At 41.5% G+C, this 14,952-nt stretch overlaps 1 protein-coding gene across 1 annotated transcript in view; it reads right to left on the bottom strand.

Moving 5' to 3' along the window:
• ANKRD55 (ankyrin repeat domain 55) overlaps positions 1-14,952 on the bottom strand; it is a 415,656-nt gene that overhangs the window by 286,031 nt on the left and 114,673 nt on the right. The gene's annotated exons all lie outside the window — the stretch shown is intronic.

Genomic DNA, 14,952 nt, shown 5'->3' with positions numbered 1-14,952 from the left:
GAGTCCCACTATGAAGCTGCCTTTTCAGATGCTTTCCAAGCTGAACAATGTTCTCAGAAATGGGTGTGTTCTGTCTTAACATGTACATGTGCCCATTATATTTGAAATTGCACACCTCTGTGTATTATGCCATATATTTCCCAAATGAAAAAATTTTCACCTCAACACCAGAAAAGCCCTGCTTTATAAATCTCTTGTTTCTCATGCAAGGAGTTCAATATGACTCTCTCCTGCGCCAGCCGGTCAATTTTGTCATTTGCCATTAGTGGATCCTTGAGAAGCAATGTGAAGACCTCCAGACCACAGAGCCAATTGCAGGCATGTGTATGAATTCAGATACCCCCAGCCAGGGGCAGGGGAGGGCTCAGCGTGTGCATTTTGGGTGTAGGAATGGGGCTGGTGGAATTCTGCTAGAGAAACAGAGATCAGAGCTAGCAGCACTCTCCTTTGAACTTGACCATTTAAAAATTTTGCCCCGGGCTTCCCTGGTGGCGTAGTGGTTGAGAGTCTGCCTGCCAATGCAGGCGACACGGGTTCGAGCCCTGGTCTGGGAAGATCCCACATGCTGCGGAGCAACTAGGCCCGTGAGCCACAACTACTGAGCCTGCGCGTCTGGAGCCTGTGCTCCGCAACAAGAGAGGCCGCGATAGTGAGAGGCCCACGCACCACGATGAACAGTGGCCCCCGCTTGCCGCAACTAGAGAAAGCCCTCGCACAGAAACGAAGACCCAACACAGCCAAAAATAAATAAATAAATTAATTAATTAATTAATTAATTAAAAAAAATTTTTTTGCCCCTCCCTGAGCAGTAATGAGGGCTGATGAGATGTATCATAATCCCAGAGTGTGAACAGACATGAGACTTCGATCACTCCAGCCCGGCAGAGGCAAGGAAAAAAATATCAACATGAGAACCCAACAGACATATGATAACAGGGATCATTTCCCAGGCCAGTCAACTCTGCATGGTCTTGTCTGCCTCGGTCCCGCAAAACACTACTGTCCAGTTTAACACAGCTGGACTGGCCTTTCAGAGGCACAGACAAACACAGGCTAAGGCTGTGCCCACCAGGACTGACCTGAAAGAAACGGAGGGGAAAAGATGGTGTCAATGGCTCCCTTTCATGTCCACAGAACTCTGTAAAAAAGGAGCAGAGCGCTTAGTCATTGTTTAATGCCCCTGAACATCACTAAGTATCCAGGATGTTTTGGGTTCTGCTTAGTATTTGATTTGAGTTTCAACTATTTTAGCAGTGGACAAAGTAAAAGCTGAGTGAATCACATGCATTAAAATCCTGAAAGCCTTTCCAAACCTAAAGATAGCTAATAACTTTTTAGCCTACATTTTACATGAGGAAAAACAAATGTTTCAATAAAGTGTCCAAAATTCTTAGAAGAAATCAGAGATAAGATGTTCCCACCAGCGACTTCAGTGTTGCTGGCCCAATTTAGCAGTTTGGGCCTTGGGAGCAGTCCCACTGACAGGACAGAGGGCTCTTTGGGAAGACAGAGGCCATTTGAAAGGCGAGTGTTATTTATAAATTATCTCCGAGTGGTGCAATTCCTACAATTCCCAAGTTGCTTAGTTTCAGAGTGGAAATTTAAATCATAGACCATTTGAGGTTGATTTGGTCTAAGCTGGGGACAATTTTGAGAATTCAAATGACAAAAAGAAGGCAAAACAGTCTCTCTCGGGACTGCTCAGGAGACTTGTCCTTGCTTGTGATGCTTTAGTTAATCACCATCTGCATTCTGCTTTACAATTCACAAAGCCCTTTTCTCAGACTCGAAGGGAGGCCTCATGCTTTGCACCAGGGAGGAGCTGCTGGAAACAACCTCCGGGGGAGGGAACCAAATGGAACAGTTAATTTACTGTTAGAGCATATCTATCTATCGATCTATCGATCTATCTACCTACCTACGTATCTGGCACAGGTTAGGTATTAAGAGTTCCAATTCTACCTGTCTCCCGTAAGCATTTCCCCCCATCAGAAGCTGTGTCTGATCTACCCTTAGCCATCTCCCTGCCTCCTTCTCTCTTCCTTCCTCCCTCCCTCCTTCCCTTCCTTCCTTCTCTTTCCCTCCTCCCTCTCCCTCTCTCCCTTTCTTCCTTCTATCCTTCTGTCCATCCATCGTTTCTTCCATTATTTCTTCCATTTATTCAACAGTTGTTTAGTAGACCTTTACTCTGTGCCAGCCATGGGGTTAGGTGTTGATCAGAGGTCAAAACACACTTCCTTCAGATGGCAGTGGAGAAAAAAGTAGGACCTGAGCCCTCCCTCACCACAGAGCTCTATGGAAGCTCATAAATTCCAGCCCATGAGAGTCCATATATACAAAGGAAAAAACCCTTACCATCTCTACTTCCACCAATGATGAATGTAAGACTCTGGGGAAAGATGATCTTCCCAAGGTTATAAAACTACAAGTATAGTTGGTGGGGGGTTCTCTTGGGCCTTTAGACACACTGGCCATAATTCTTCTGGGTATGTTTTTGGTTTAGCTGAGGAAAAAGGGAGAGATGGAGGGATGGTCATGTATTACCAGGCCTATTCGATGAACCACGGCTGAAGGAACGGCTTTGAATCATAGACAATCCCTGGCTCAAAGCAGGCATTCAATGATTTTAGACTAAATGATCCAGAGGATCATTAAGAAAAGGTGTTGGGCTTCCCTGGTGGTGCAGTGGTTGAGAATCTGCCTGCCAATGCAGGGGACACGGGTTCGAGCCCTGGTCTGGGAAGATCCCACGTGTCGCGGAGCGGCTGGGCCCGTGAGCCACAACTACTGAGCCTGCGCGTCTGGAGCCTGTGCTCCGCAACAAGAGAGGCCGCGATAGTGAGAGGCCCGCGCACCGCGATGAAGAGTGGCCCCCGCTTGCCGCAACTAGAGAAAGCCCTCACACAGAAACGAAGACCCAACACAGCCATAAATAAAATAAATAAATAAATAAATAAATAAAAATTAAAAAAAAAAAAAAGAAGCTGTTTCTTGTCGGCTGATATTTAAAAAAAAAAAAAGGTGTTCATTCTTGCCCTGGTTCGTTGACTTGTATGCATAAAATACATTAAAACAGGATAAGAAATACTTACCTAAAGGAAAAATGACTGATATAGCAAGAAAACCATAGGAATACAGGTATGTTATTCATTTGGAAGGCCAATGGCTGGCACAATATATGCTTATAAAATTGATTTACAAATTAATTCTCTAGGAAGAATAATACAGTGGTTATTCTAGCAATGTTGATAGCTACAGATGTAAGAATGCAATAATAAAGAAAGTAGGACAAAGAGAGCTAACCCAGAGCCTCTCAAACACTTGCATACATTGAAATTACCTAGAGGGTTTGTTAACATATGCGTCCGTAGGCTCACCCCCAGAGTTTCTGATTCAGTAGGTCTAGGATGGGGCCTGAGAATTTGCATTTCTAATAGGATCCTTGGGGAAGCTGAGCTGCTCCTCCATCTGGGAGCACAGTGAGAAGCCCTGAGTTAGAAATCAGCTTGGGGAAGAGTGTAAAAGGGCATGGCAGAGCAAGACGTACATGACTGAATGTAGTGGGCATCTGGTGTCAGGGACTTTGAAAAAGAATTTGGACGAGGTAGTGGAGAGCTCTGAGTGCCAAAGTTAAAAAAGAAAAGACACTTTCTAAAGCAACAGAAAGGCATTAAATGTTTTTGATGAGAGGCATGGTGGATCTCACAACCTGTATTTCAGAAAGATAACTCTAGTGACAAGGTAAGGGTTCTAGGTCTTTTTGAAAGCAGAAGAAATTGGGTAGAATCTGTGACTATTCTGTGTAATTTCATGATATGGTGAACTAAATGAGATAGAGAAATTAAGTGACATGATACAAAATAAACTGATATTATCTTTAAAAATACTCTAGTATTATCATCTAACAATATAATGCTACTGATTTATTATTTTAACTTAAGCAACATATATACTTTTCATAAAAATTTTGGAAAATACAAAAAAGGAGAGAAAAGAAAGTCAATAACCCAAATTCCCACCACCTCCAGAAAACCACTAGCAACTTTTTTAGTGTACTGTCTCCATTTTTTTTTATGCACAAGAGTATTTCACTCTCTGTGTTGTGACCATACTATAGATAAAACATTTTTCCTATTACTTTATAAAAATTATTTTCTTAAGTCATTGTGAGCTCTTGCTAAACACAATAGTTGCATACAAGTATGCTACAGCAGATACTGATGTTTGCCTATCTAACAGTCATATTCCAGATTTTTCCATGCCTGCTGAATTTCAATATTTTTAGGCCGACACCTCCCTTATTTGACTTAAGTAAATCTTAATTAATATAAAAAAATCATGGTAGTTCCCTCTTGCTGGTAGTTGATTTAATGGCTGTCTATTACTTTAAAAAAAGTCAAAGTTTTTTACTTTGACAATCAAAGTTCTCCATGACGGTAGCAGGTTGAATAACGGTCCCCAAAGTTATAAGATCCTAATACCCAGACCTGCAAATGTTACATTATTTGGAAGATGGCTCTTTCCAGATGTGATTAAGTTAAGCATCTTGAGATAAGTCAAGTATACTGAATTATCTGGGTGAGCCCTAAATGCCATCACAAGTGTCCTTATAAGAGAGAGGCACTGCTTGCTTCCACAGCACATGTACTAAAATGGGAACAATACAGAGAGATTAGCATGGCCCCTGCACAAGAGTGACATGCAAATTTGTGAAGCATTCCATATTTTAAACAAAAGAGAGAGAGAGAAAGAGAGAGGCAAAGGGAGATTTCACACAGACACACAGAGGAGAAGGTGATATGAAAATGGAACAAAGAGAGATTTGAGCATTCTGTGGCCACAAGCCAAGGAATGCTAGCAGCCATCAGAAGGTGGAAGAGGCAAGGAATGAATTTTCCCCTAGGACCTCCAGAGGGAGCACGGCCCTACTGACACCTTGATTTTGACCCAATGATACTGCTTTTGGACTTCTGGCCTCCAGAACTACTGTGACAGAATAAATTTCCATTGTTTTATGTCACCATGTTTGGTGTCATAGAAGTTGTAGGCAACAAATACTGTTCAAACCCTTCTTGAAATGTTCTGTCCAATTTTGGTCGATAAGACATGGTCTATGGAATGGAAGGGTCTTCTTGGAAAGACTGTCTTGTTCTTAAAAAGAAATACATGGGGGAAAAGTCTTATTTCTTCTGCCAGATGTTGTTGCACCTACATGTAACATTAGAACTGTGGAAGCCATGTCAGCCTGAGGACAAGCCAATGAGCCAAGGATGGGAGAGCAGAAAGATGAAAGATGGAACAAACTTGGGCCTTGGATGACATCATCAAACTGCTTTAATTAACTAGCCCTGGGACTTCCCTATAATGAGACTTCTTCTTACATGAGATAATCTTCTCATGTGAATTAACATGATTCTTAAGCTGTCTTTAGTTGGGTTTTCCCTTACTTTCATCTGAAAGCAACATACCAAACGCATGCATCAAATGGATTATACCATAATTCAGAAATTGGCAAACTGTCACCCGCAAGTAGCTGCCTGGTTTTGTAAATAAAGTTTTATTGGATCACAGTCTCACCCACAGACCACTATCTGTGCTCTTTAACGTCACAACAGCAAAGTTAAGTGGTTGCGATAGAGACCAAATGGCTCACAAGCCTAAAATTAGGCTATCTGATCCTGAAAGAAAAGGTTCACAACAAGCTTTTGCCATCCCTGAACACAACCATTTTTTTATTGTTGGATATTGTTTTTCTAGTTTCTCCAAAAGTTGTCTTCTTTACGCAAGTTTTTAAACCTGTCATTTGGCCATATTCCTACATATAAGACGGAGTGCTATACATAGAGAAAGAGTCCAATAAGAACATAAATAAGCATGCACGGAAACAATTTACAATCATCTCCTAGATCATCTGGGATCTTATCAGAGTCTGCCAAAGATTGTAGTCAATGTGTGAGATTGCATTTTCCGCTTATAAATAAGTACAGGTGGTTACAGCAACTTAATTTGAAACTGCAGCCTAGTCTAGAAGAAGAACAAGAAAACAAGCTTTTCTTTCCCTATTTTAAGTTTAAATCGGCCAAACCAAACTTCCTCCCGGGCTGAAAGATGTTGATGGAACTTACATCACAGTGAATGTTATTACAGCTGAGAGAGAAAGGGCCCTGAACGGTTTCCAGTAGGCAAGCTTGAAGCACCCATACTTCACAGTTGCAACCTGTGCTGGGGAGATAACTACTATTCAGTGTAAAAGGCAGGACTCAAAGTGTGTCATGTAAATGGAACCAACTGTATATTTACTGATGTTTGACTCCAAGCCAATTTTCTTTCTCTCTTAAAGAAAAAAAAAGGTCAATTCTTTTTAGAAAGTTACCCCAAGCTGAGCTGTGCTCTGAAGGCACCTTCCTTTAAGGGATCTGGGTGGCAGGCAGTCCTATAGTTAGAACTGTGGCCGCACAAAAGCAGGCTTCGGGAGGGAGTCACTGACCAAATAACCCTATGAACTTTGTAGGAAAGTCGAGGTGCAGCTGCCCCAGCCAAACATTTCTACTTGCTTTCCTAGAAGCTGTTCAGGAGTCTCTCTTGGTGCAGAAACAACGAGATGGTTGCATCTCCTAAATTTTTGCGGGCACTTCCAGGTTGCCCAGGGACAAAACCCAAATAAACTGATGAGGTTCACAGGGATCTGAATTATCCTTGAGGATGAGCCGCACCTTGTCCTTTTTTCAGGAAGAGTCATCTAGGACGATCCTGGCAGCCTGGAGAGAGTCCAGAGTTACCAGCCCTGAAGGTAACGCTCCATAAGTGCTTAGGATCTGGTGATGCTCTTCTCACACACACACACACACACACACACACACACACACACACACACACACACACACACAGCCAAATGCAGCAAAAACACCACCAAATCCTCAGAGAAATGGCGAGATAACCATTGACAGCAGTGTGTCAGACTCAGAATATGAAAAATGGAGACAGAGATTTTCAACTCCATGAGTACTCAACAAGAATCAATAAAAGTGCTTTGGGAAAGCTCCTGTCTGGAACTTCCAGCCTATTCTGCAGTTACTTTCTTTCCAAAACATCTGATACAGGAGGCTTCTACTTCCTTTCCCAAAGAATGCTGGATGTATGTTAGGTTTTCCATGTCAACTCTGCAAAACAATGACTACCGCCCCCCCCCTTTTCTTAACTGAGATAGACGTTAAAATCTGTAAGTGAGGAAGCACTCATTTTGTTGAAGGTTTTCAACCCTTGTAATATTTAAAGTAAAAATGATAACTCATAAATAACTGAAGTAAATAAAACTTTCGATTTAAGATGTTAGGAAAAGAGCAGTTAAAACTAGAACACCTTTCCTTTAATAACTTGGAAGTGTTTTTGTACACGTTATCTGCTATCTCACTTTAATTTTGATATACAGCCCTATAAAATGAGCTATTCAATAGCTACTGAGGCTCAGAGTGATTAAACGATTTATTAAGTTTGCATTGTTTTCTTGTTAACCATGTTTATGATCACTATTAAAGTAGTCTATGCTTCTAAATATTTTAAAACACAGAAACTTAGAAAATTATTCATTAGTTCATAACTTGAAAAAAAAACCTCAACCAAATAAAGGAGTCTGATTTGGCAAGGAGGCACAGATTTTACTATAAAACAGATGTACACAAGTAGGTGGAGCTTCAGAAAAGTTACTTGGCCCTCTGAGCCTCATATTCTCATCTGTAAAATGGGCATAACAATATCTAACAAGAAGGATTGTTATAAGAATTAGAAATAAAATATGCAAAGGTTCTGGAAAATGGTAAAATCACAATAAATGGTAGTTATTCACATTTTCTTCCAGGAAGGCATTTAGACATCAGTTGTTTGTATTTTATATGTAATTTAAAATGTTTATTATATACAATGTTCTATCACAATCACAAACATTTTGACATATACCCTTTATACACGAACTCTTTACAGACATTACTGCCTAATAAAAAGTGTATATATCATCTTCCACATAAGCAGTCCCTATTGTTGGATATATAGGTAGTTTTCCATCTTCACTCTTAAAAATAACACTGTGATGAAAATCTTTACACTAAAGCTTCATCCACATTGAATGCTCAGGATCAGTCTCCAGAAGTAAAATTACTGGGTTAAAGGTCCATGGTCCTTGTGTTCTAATTGCTTTCTAAAAGGATTATACCAATTCTCACAAGCAAAGCAGTTGAGAAGAGAGTCTCCTTACCTCACTACCACTAGTCTCTGTCTCCATAACTCTGGAGATCAGTGAAAATGTGACCACAAAGAAACATCTCTCAGGTTTTGATTTATATTTCCTTGGTTGTGAAGTGAGGCTGAATTTTTCTAAATATTTGTTAAGTTTGTTTGCAAATTAATTGTTCTTTTCTTTTCCCATCTTTGAAGACTTAATGTTTTTCCTATAGATTTGTATGAGTTCATTATTTATGTGAAAAATGTTAACCTTGCTGAGTGACCTGCCACCTAAATCAAACGGGCAGGGACAAACAAGACAGCAATGACTGCAAGGGAAGGACACTGATGAACCTCCTGGGTTCTCAGAAAAACTGGTTCCATGATTTCAACTCCCTGAAAGTGTACAGCTCTGAGAAAGCAAGAAAAGAAAAGAGGAAGAGAATCAGGTCACTAACATTTGTTGAACATTAAACACAACTATTCAACATTTTACACCAAATATTTATTGAGCAACTATTCTATATCAGGCTTTGTTCTAAATGGGATATTACAATGAAGAAAAGAGACAGGGCCTCCACTCTCACAGAGCTTATTAATTGAATGCTTCCAGAATGTCAGGTGCATTTCCAGAGCCCTCCTCGTCTGCTACCTCAAGAACTCTATGTGGTAAGTATTATTGTTTCTGTGTTTTTCAAATATGAAAACTGAGTCTCGGATAAGTTGGTTTAGTTGGCCAGCAGCAGACAGCAAGCAGTTCAGTGCTGGGGTCAGGACTTGAACCCAGGCACCCAGGCTCGAAAGCCCACATGTTCTTACTATTCTAATAAATAAGATAAAACTTCAAGTACAGGCAGTCTTTGTGCTGTAGTGCAGTACTGTAAAACTAGCCATGCAGGCTGAAACTGTGCAAAGTGATCTTAATAATCACTGGGAAAAATTACAATTGTTCGGTGACCTTTAGAAATTTTTGTCAAAATAGTAAAAACTCTCTGTCAGTTATAAATGTATAATGAAAAAAATAATAAAGCAAATATTTATTTAGCACACTGTAGTTTAATATATTATTTAGAATTAAAGTGTTTTATTTCTTTGTAAAAACGTTATCTACGGTGATTAGGACCGTGCTTGCCTTCTTGTCATATAGCTTACAATACAGAAGAAGTATCTTTTCTATGCCTTGGTAAATTGTCAGCCTCTTCTCTAAATTTGGATGTTTCCACCATTTTATCCTTTGCACTTTTAATACCATGAAGTACCTGAGAGTCCCTTTAATGTGTGTGCGTGGTAGGGGGTGCTGGTGTCATTTCCTCTGAGACATCATCTTTTTGGCATTTTCCACACTTACAGAAATAAATTCCTCAATTCCTTTGGTCGCTTACCTTGAGTCTCTAGAATGGCTCCAGTGTCAACATTCCCATGCTCAGCTCTATTTTCTAAACTCAATTTACATCCAATTTGAATTTTACTTCCTGAATTATCACTTTTTCTTTCTTCGCTTTCATTTTTGTTGACAATTCATTCCATTGATTATCCATTTGTGTAAAATGTCACATAGGTTATCACTGGAAGACAAGGAGGCAACCCAACTGCACACTTTGCTGTTTGTGTGTAAACTGAATAACAGACGCACAGAGACCAATCACCAACAGACTTTGAAAGAAGTGACATGGTTGTGATGGTGAGGCACATATTTAAGAGGTGATGAGCTTCCTAAATATGTGCACTGAGGAGCTAGTAGCCTTTGTACTTCATGCAAGTACTCACGGTTCATATACCAGGGAGACTGAAATCTAAAGCATGTTGCTGGAGGGGACTGGTTTTATTTAACTCAACTAACTAAACTGTGGTGACTGAAATTCACGCATATTGGAATCCTACAAAATGAGGACTACCTGTATTATCTTTGGGTTTCTTGGCACTGGGTCTTGCACACCTGTAACAGTGAAATGATAGCACATTTTAAAGAAGGCAGCATTGATTTAATTTTGCCAAGTTGTTTTTCTCCGTTGTGTAAAATAGTAGGGTGTGGCCACAGAGAGCACTATTGTTTAATCATTTTGTTAACAATCCAGCCCACATAAATTTCTCCTCACCCCTATGGACCTGCTCTTTTAGAATAATTCCATCTAGCTCACAATATAGTAGTGAAGATATTTCCTGTCTTCATGAAAAACACTTCCATCCTCTCCCTGCCCTGGGGAGGAAATGGAAAGAGAATGCTTATCCATCACAACAGGATGTAGAGCTGTGTACCTGAGTGCTTCCCCATGTCTCAGATTTAATGCAGTCATAACCCAGGCACAAATCTAAGTAATATGCCATATGTGCAGTCCCCAAGAGAAATCAAAAGAAACCTGCAGGAAGTTAGGCAGGAGAGCAAGCCCCAAAGACATTGAATATTCCTTGCCAAAATATTCCATTTCCTTTGTGGCCTGGTTTTCATGGGACTCAGTATGTACATCAGTGCAGGGGGTGGGTTTGAGGAGTATGGAATCTACATTTGTCTCACCCTGGTGCAGATGTTATTGTTAAAGTGAGAAAAGGAACACCAGAAGGTAGAGGTGCATGAAAAGGGAAGAGCTAGCGCTGCCAGGATCAGAGTGCATCCTAAGATCATCACGGTTGGACAAAAGTGTATAGTAAGGGGAGCGTGGCTTAGTTGGCATATCCCAGAGGCTGACCCTGAATGTGAGTAGTTAATTTGGGTGGTAATGCCAGGAAGACCAGGAGGGTGGGGAAATGAACCATGGAAAGCAAGGAAGCAATACAGAATATGTCAATGAGCAGGTTTCTAATGTGGGCAACCAGGGCTCAGTCACCCTGGGGACCTCTGTGGAATGATATAGAACACACCTCAGAATTGTCTCACTCCAGAGACAAGGAAGCTGTTGAAGGCAGCTCAGCCTCCTGGTTGAGAAGGACTTGATATCTTTTAAATTCTCAGCACTTAGGATCTGCCCTGCACTTAGGAACACACCCTCAGAGGCCAGAGGGAGCCTGGAGGCAGAGTCACAAATTCTTGCAGTAAATACCCAACTGAAGTTTACAAAATGGTGAGTATCAATGGATAAAGGTAGGGCATCAACAGTATCCACTCTTGGGCTCTAACTATGGTCTAGGCACTGTTCTAAGCACTTTGCATGTATTAAATCTTTAATATATGCAAACCTACAACAAACCTCAAGGTAGGTACCATTATCATCTTTTTATAAATTAGACACAGAGAAGTTAAGTAACTTGCCCAAGCTCAAAGGCTAGGAAGTGGCAGAGGAAAAATGACAAGCAATATGATAAGGCCCCACGTAACCTCTACACCATATTGCCAACACTCTCTGCAGTGCATGCTTGATTGTCTCAATTTCCTTTGTTTTTCCACAGACTTTCTTAGATTTTGAAGGCTTACCGTATAGCTGTGGAACAGCTTCATTTTTAAATAGGATAAATGAAGAACATTTAGTGGAGCAAGGCACTTTATGAGCAGGGTCCCCATTGGCACAAGGTACCAGCTAATCCTGTCCTCTGGACAGGATACCTGAGCTAATACATAAGAAAGAAATACTCCTTTCTTATTTAAGCCACTGTGTTTGGGAATCTTGTGATTAGAATGACCCAATCTGTATCCTAACTAATACACAGGATAATGTTGGGAGTTTTAGTTACGGCTCCCAGACACCAAACACAAAAGAAGATATGTCGACTCAGCCCTGCCTGAGACCTTACACAGGAGGTGCTGAATTAGCATCCGTGTACCTGCATTCCTGCCCCAGTTGGGCTGGTCATGGATGTTTCCTCTCCTGCTTTGACTAAAAGACGACTCAGCCTCTTCTAGAATTTCCTTTCCTTGTGCAGGGAGCTGGTACAAGAGACAACATGATTAAGTCCTCTTTGGCTCCCCCACAAGTTACTGCTTGATTTCGAGTATGCCTCACCAAACCAGTCCTGAGGTTTCTGTGCCCAGAGCTGTCAGCAAACTTCCCACTCCCTGTTTGTGTTGGCTTGTATCACCATGCCACGCTGGAGGTGTCGGCTAAAGCTGTTTACTGGCTTCATTTAGAAACACCTTGAGGTGTTCTTAAAATTCTGCTTTGAGCAGCAATATGGACGGGGATGGCAGTGAGGCAAGAAAGTAATGGATATAAACAGAACATAACAAAACTGTAATGAAGTCACACAGAAAAACACGAAGGGACTTTTGAAAAAGTGGTATGTTATTTAAATCCAATATTACACAAACACATGTATACATATACATATATGCACACATACAAATGTATATGTACACCTATGTGTCATTTCAGGAGATCTTATCATTTTTATGAAGCTCATCCACGGGCCATGTCCTAGGCTAAGTGCAACTCTACAGCCTATTCTTCTAGGCTAAAACAACAACTGAAAAATAATAAACAAAATATTAGTTTAATATGCTTGAAAATTAATAGCATCTAAAATCACATTCTTATCGCAAAAGCCACACATGAGCTTCCCTGCTGACTTTTGTAGGGTCAGTGAACATATGACAGTGAGATGTGGGCAGAACCAGACCATACAAAGCAAAGGGTTCAAAATCAGCTCACACAGAATCAGCAAATACCCAAGTTTAAAAAGCACTTGTCCAGGGACTTCCCTGGTGACGCAGTGGTTAAGAATCCGCCTGCCAAAGCAGGGAACACCGGTTTGAGCCCCGGTCTGGGAAGATCCCACATGCCACGGAGCAACTAAGCCCCTGCGCCACAACTACTGAGCCTGCGCTCTAGAGCCCGCGAGCCACAACTACTGAGCCTGCGTGCCACAACTACTGAAGCCCATGCGCCTAGAGAGCCCATGCTCCGCGACAAAAGAAGCCATCACAATGAGAAGCCCGTGCACCGCAACAAAGAGCAGCCCCCGCTCGCCGCAACTAGAGAAAGCCTGTGTGCAGCAACGAAGAGCCAATACAGACAAAAATAAATAAATAAATAAAAAGCACTTGTCCAATCTCCAGGAAACAAAGACTCAAAGAGGGGATTACAGAGCTGGTCAGTGGGAGAATCAGGGCCCATGTCTCCTGTCTTTTACGCTCCACAGCACTCAGTGGTCCCCCGCCTCAGTGTTCTTACCTTATGATGGTACACTGCAACCCTGCGTTACAGGGAGACTCCTGAGACTTCTACTCCCTCACTCTGCACCACCCCCTTATTTCCTAGAGTCATGCCACCCTGCCACCTGCCTTACCCAACTCTGACCCACAGGGCCCGGCCACCTGCCTGCCCCAATGTGGGTAGGGATCCGTCAGAAGGGAGCAGTTAAGAGGGAAGTCAGGAGAGGAGTGGGGCATGCTCCTCTCTGCAAGTGGGGAAGCTGAAGCAACAACGACGGGAGAACGCAGCACTGCCTGCCTTCCGCAGCCCAGGACAACATCCAGGCGTCCGCATCTCTGCCTCCCGCGGGCCAACACACAGCCTCTTTGTCTTGGCTTGAAACTATCAGCACTAGAACCCACTGTCTACAGCTTCTTTCTCCCAAGAGTTAAATGAATTTAGGAAGTGTTCCTTGAAGTCACTTGAAAGGGGGGCTTGTGACCCAAGCAGAAGAGTGCTGTGTGGGTTTTGCTCTTCCTCTGGAGTGGCCCTATAGGAAAGCAGCTTGCTGGAAGCAAGGCACTAACACTCTCCAGTCCCTAGATAGGCACAAATTCTCTTATCCGAGTGACCCATAAAAAGCCAATATTGATGGGGCATGAGTTCCTTCCACCTGGAAAAGCAGGGTCTTACTCCTGATGAGCTGGGAGGGGACAGGGCAGGATTGTAAGCAGTCCTTGGTTTGTGTTCAAATCAATAAAGCCATCTATTCCCAACCCTCACCCTAGCAGCATTTCTTAATGTAACATGTGATCATTGCTTAAACAGATTATAATTCCAAAAAAACATTTAGGAGCTTGTGATCATGATTACCATTAGGTGTTAGTTCTAGCTGATAACTTTAAAATGCAATCACACTGAAGTAAACACCGCAAAAGACAAGAAATGGAGGAAATTAACATGTGGAACGTTAGCATTGGTCTTTGTCTAGTTTCGGTTAATCTATATATGTTCTCAAAGCACTTTTCAGGGGGAACCAAAGACATGTGAAATGTTTAATGTACCACAGCCCTAACTTCCCTGATTCTTGGCTATGGGTCAGTAGGCTGATATTACTCAACCCAGGCATACTTGAAAAATGTAGCTAAAGGATTGATAAACATGGAGATCTAAAATGGATATTACATCTGTGCAAGTCTGAATTTCATTAAATGACTATAAAAGGGGGAAGAGTAAAGAAATAAATAAAGTATATCAGGTAGTTATTATGTGTTAGGCACTGTCCTGGGTGCTTTATATATAAAACTTATTTAAGCATCATAACAATTCCATGCACTTGGTACTATTACTAATCCCACTTTACAAGTGGGGAAATTGATGTCCAGCATGGTTTGGTGATAGGCTCAAGGCCACCGAGCTACTTAAGTGGCAGAATCAGGAATTAAGCCAAGAAAGTGTGACTCTAGATTCATATGCTCTTAACCAGTATGTCATATTGCCTCTGAATGCCTAGAATACAAGTGTCATTCTTAAAATAAAATACAACATTTTCAAGATGTGTTCATTCATTTAATATATATTTACTTCACACTGGGAGCTGAGGATACAGACAGTTGAAAATGACTAGGTTCCTGCCCTCTGGAGTTTACAAACTAACTGTATGGATGAGTTGCACAGA

Source organism: Balaenoptera physalus, assembly GCF_965194825.1.
Source record: "Balaenoptera physalus genome assembly, chromosome: 3".
NCBI lineage: Eukaryota > Metazoa > Chordata > Mammalia > Artiodactyla > Balaenopteridae > Balaenoptera > Balaenoptera physalus.
Note: the sequence above shows the minus strand (reverse complement) of the source record. Positions and strands in the feature narration are given on the sequence as shown.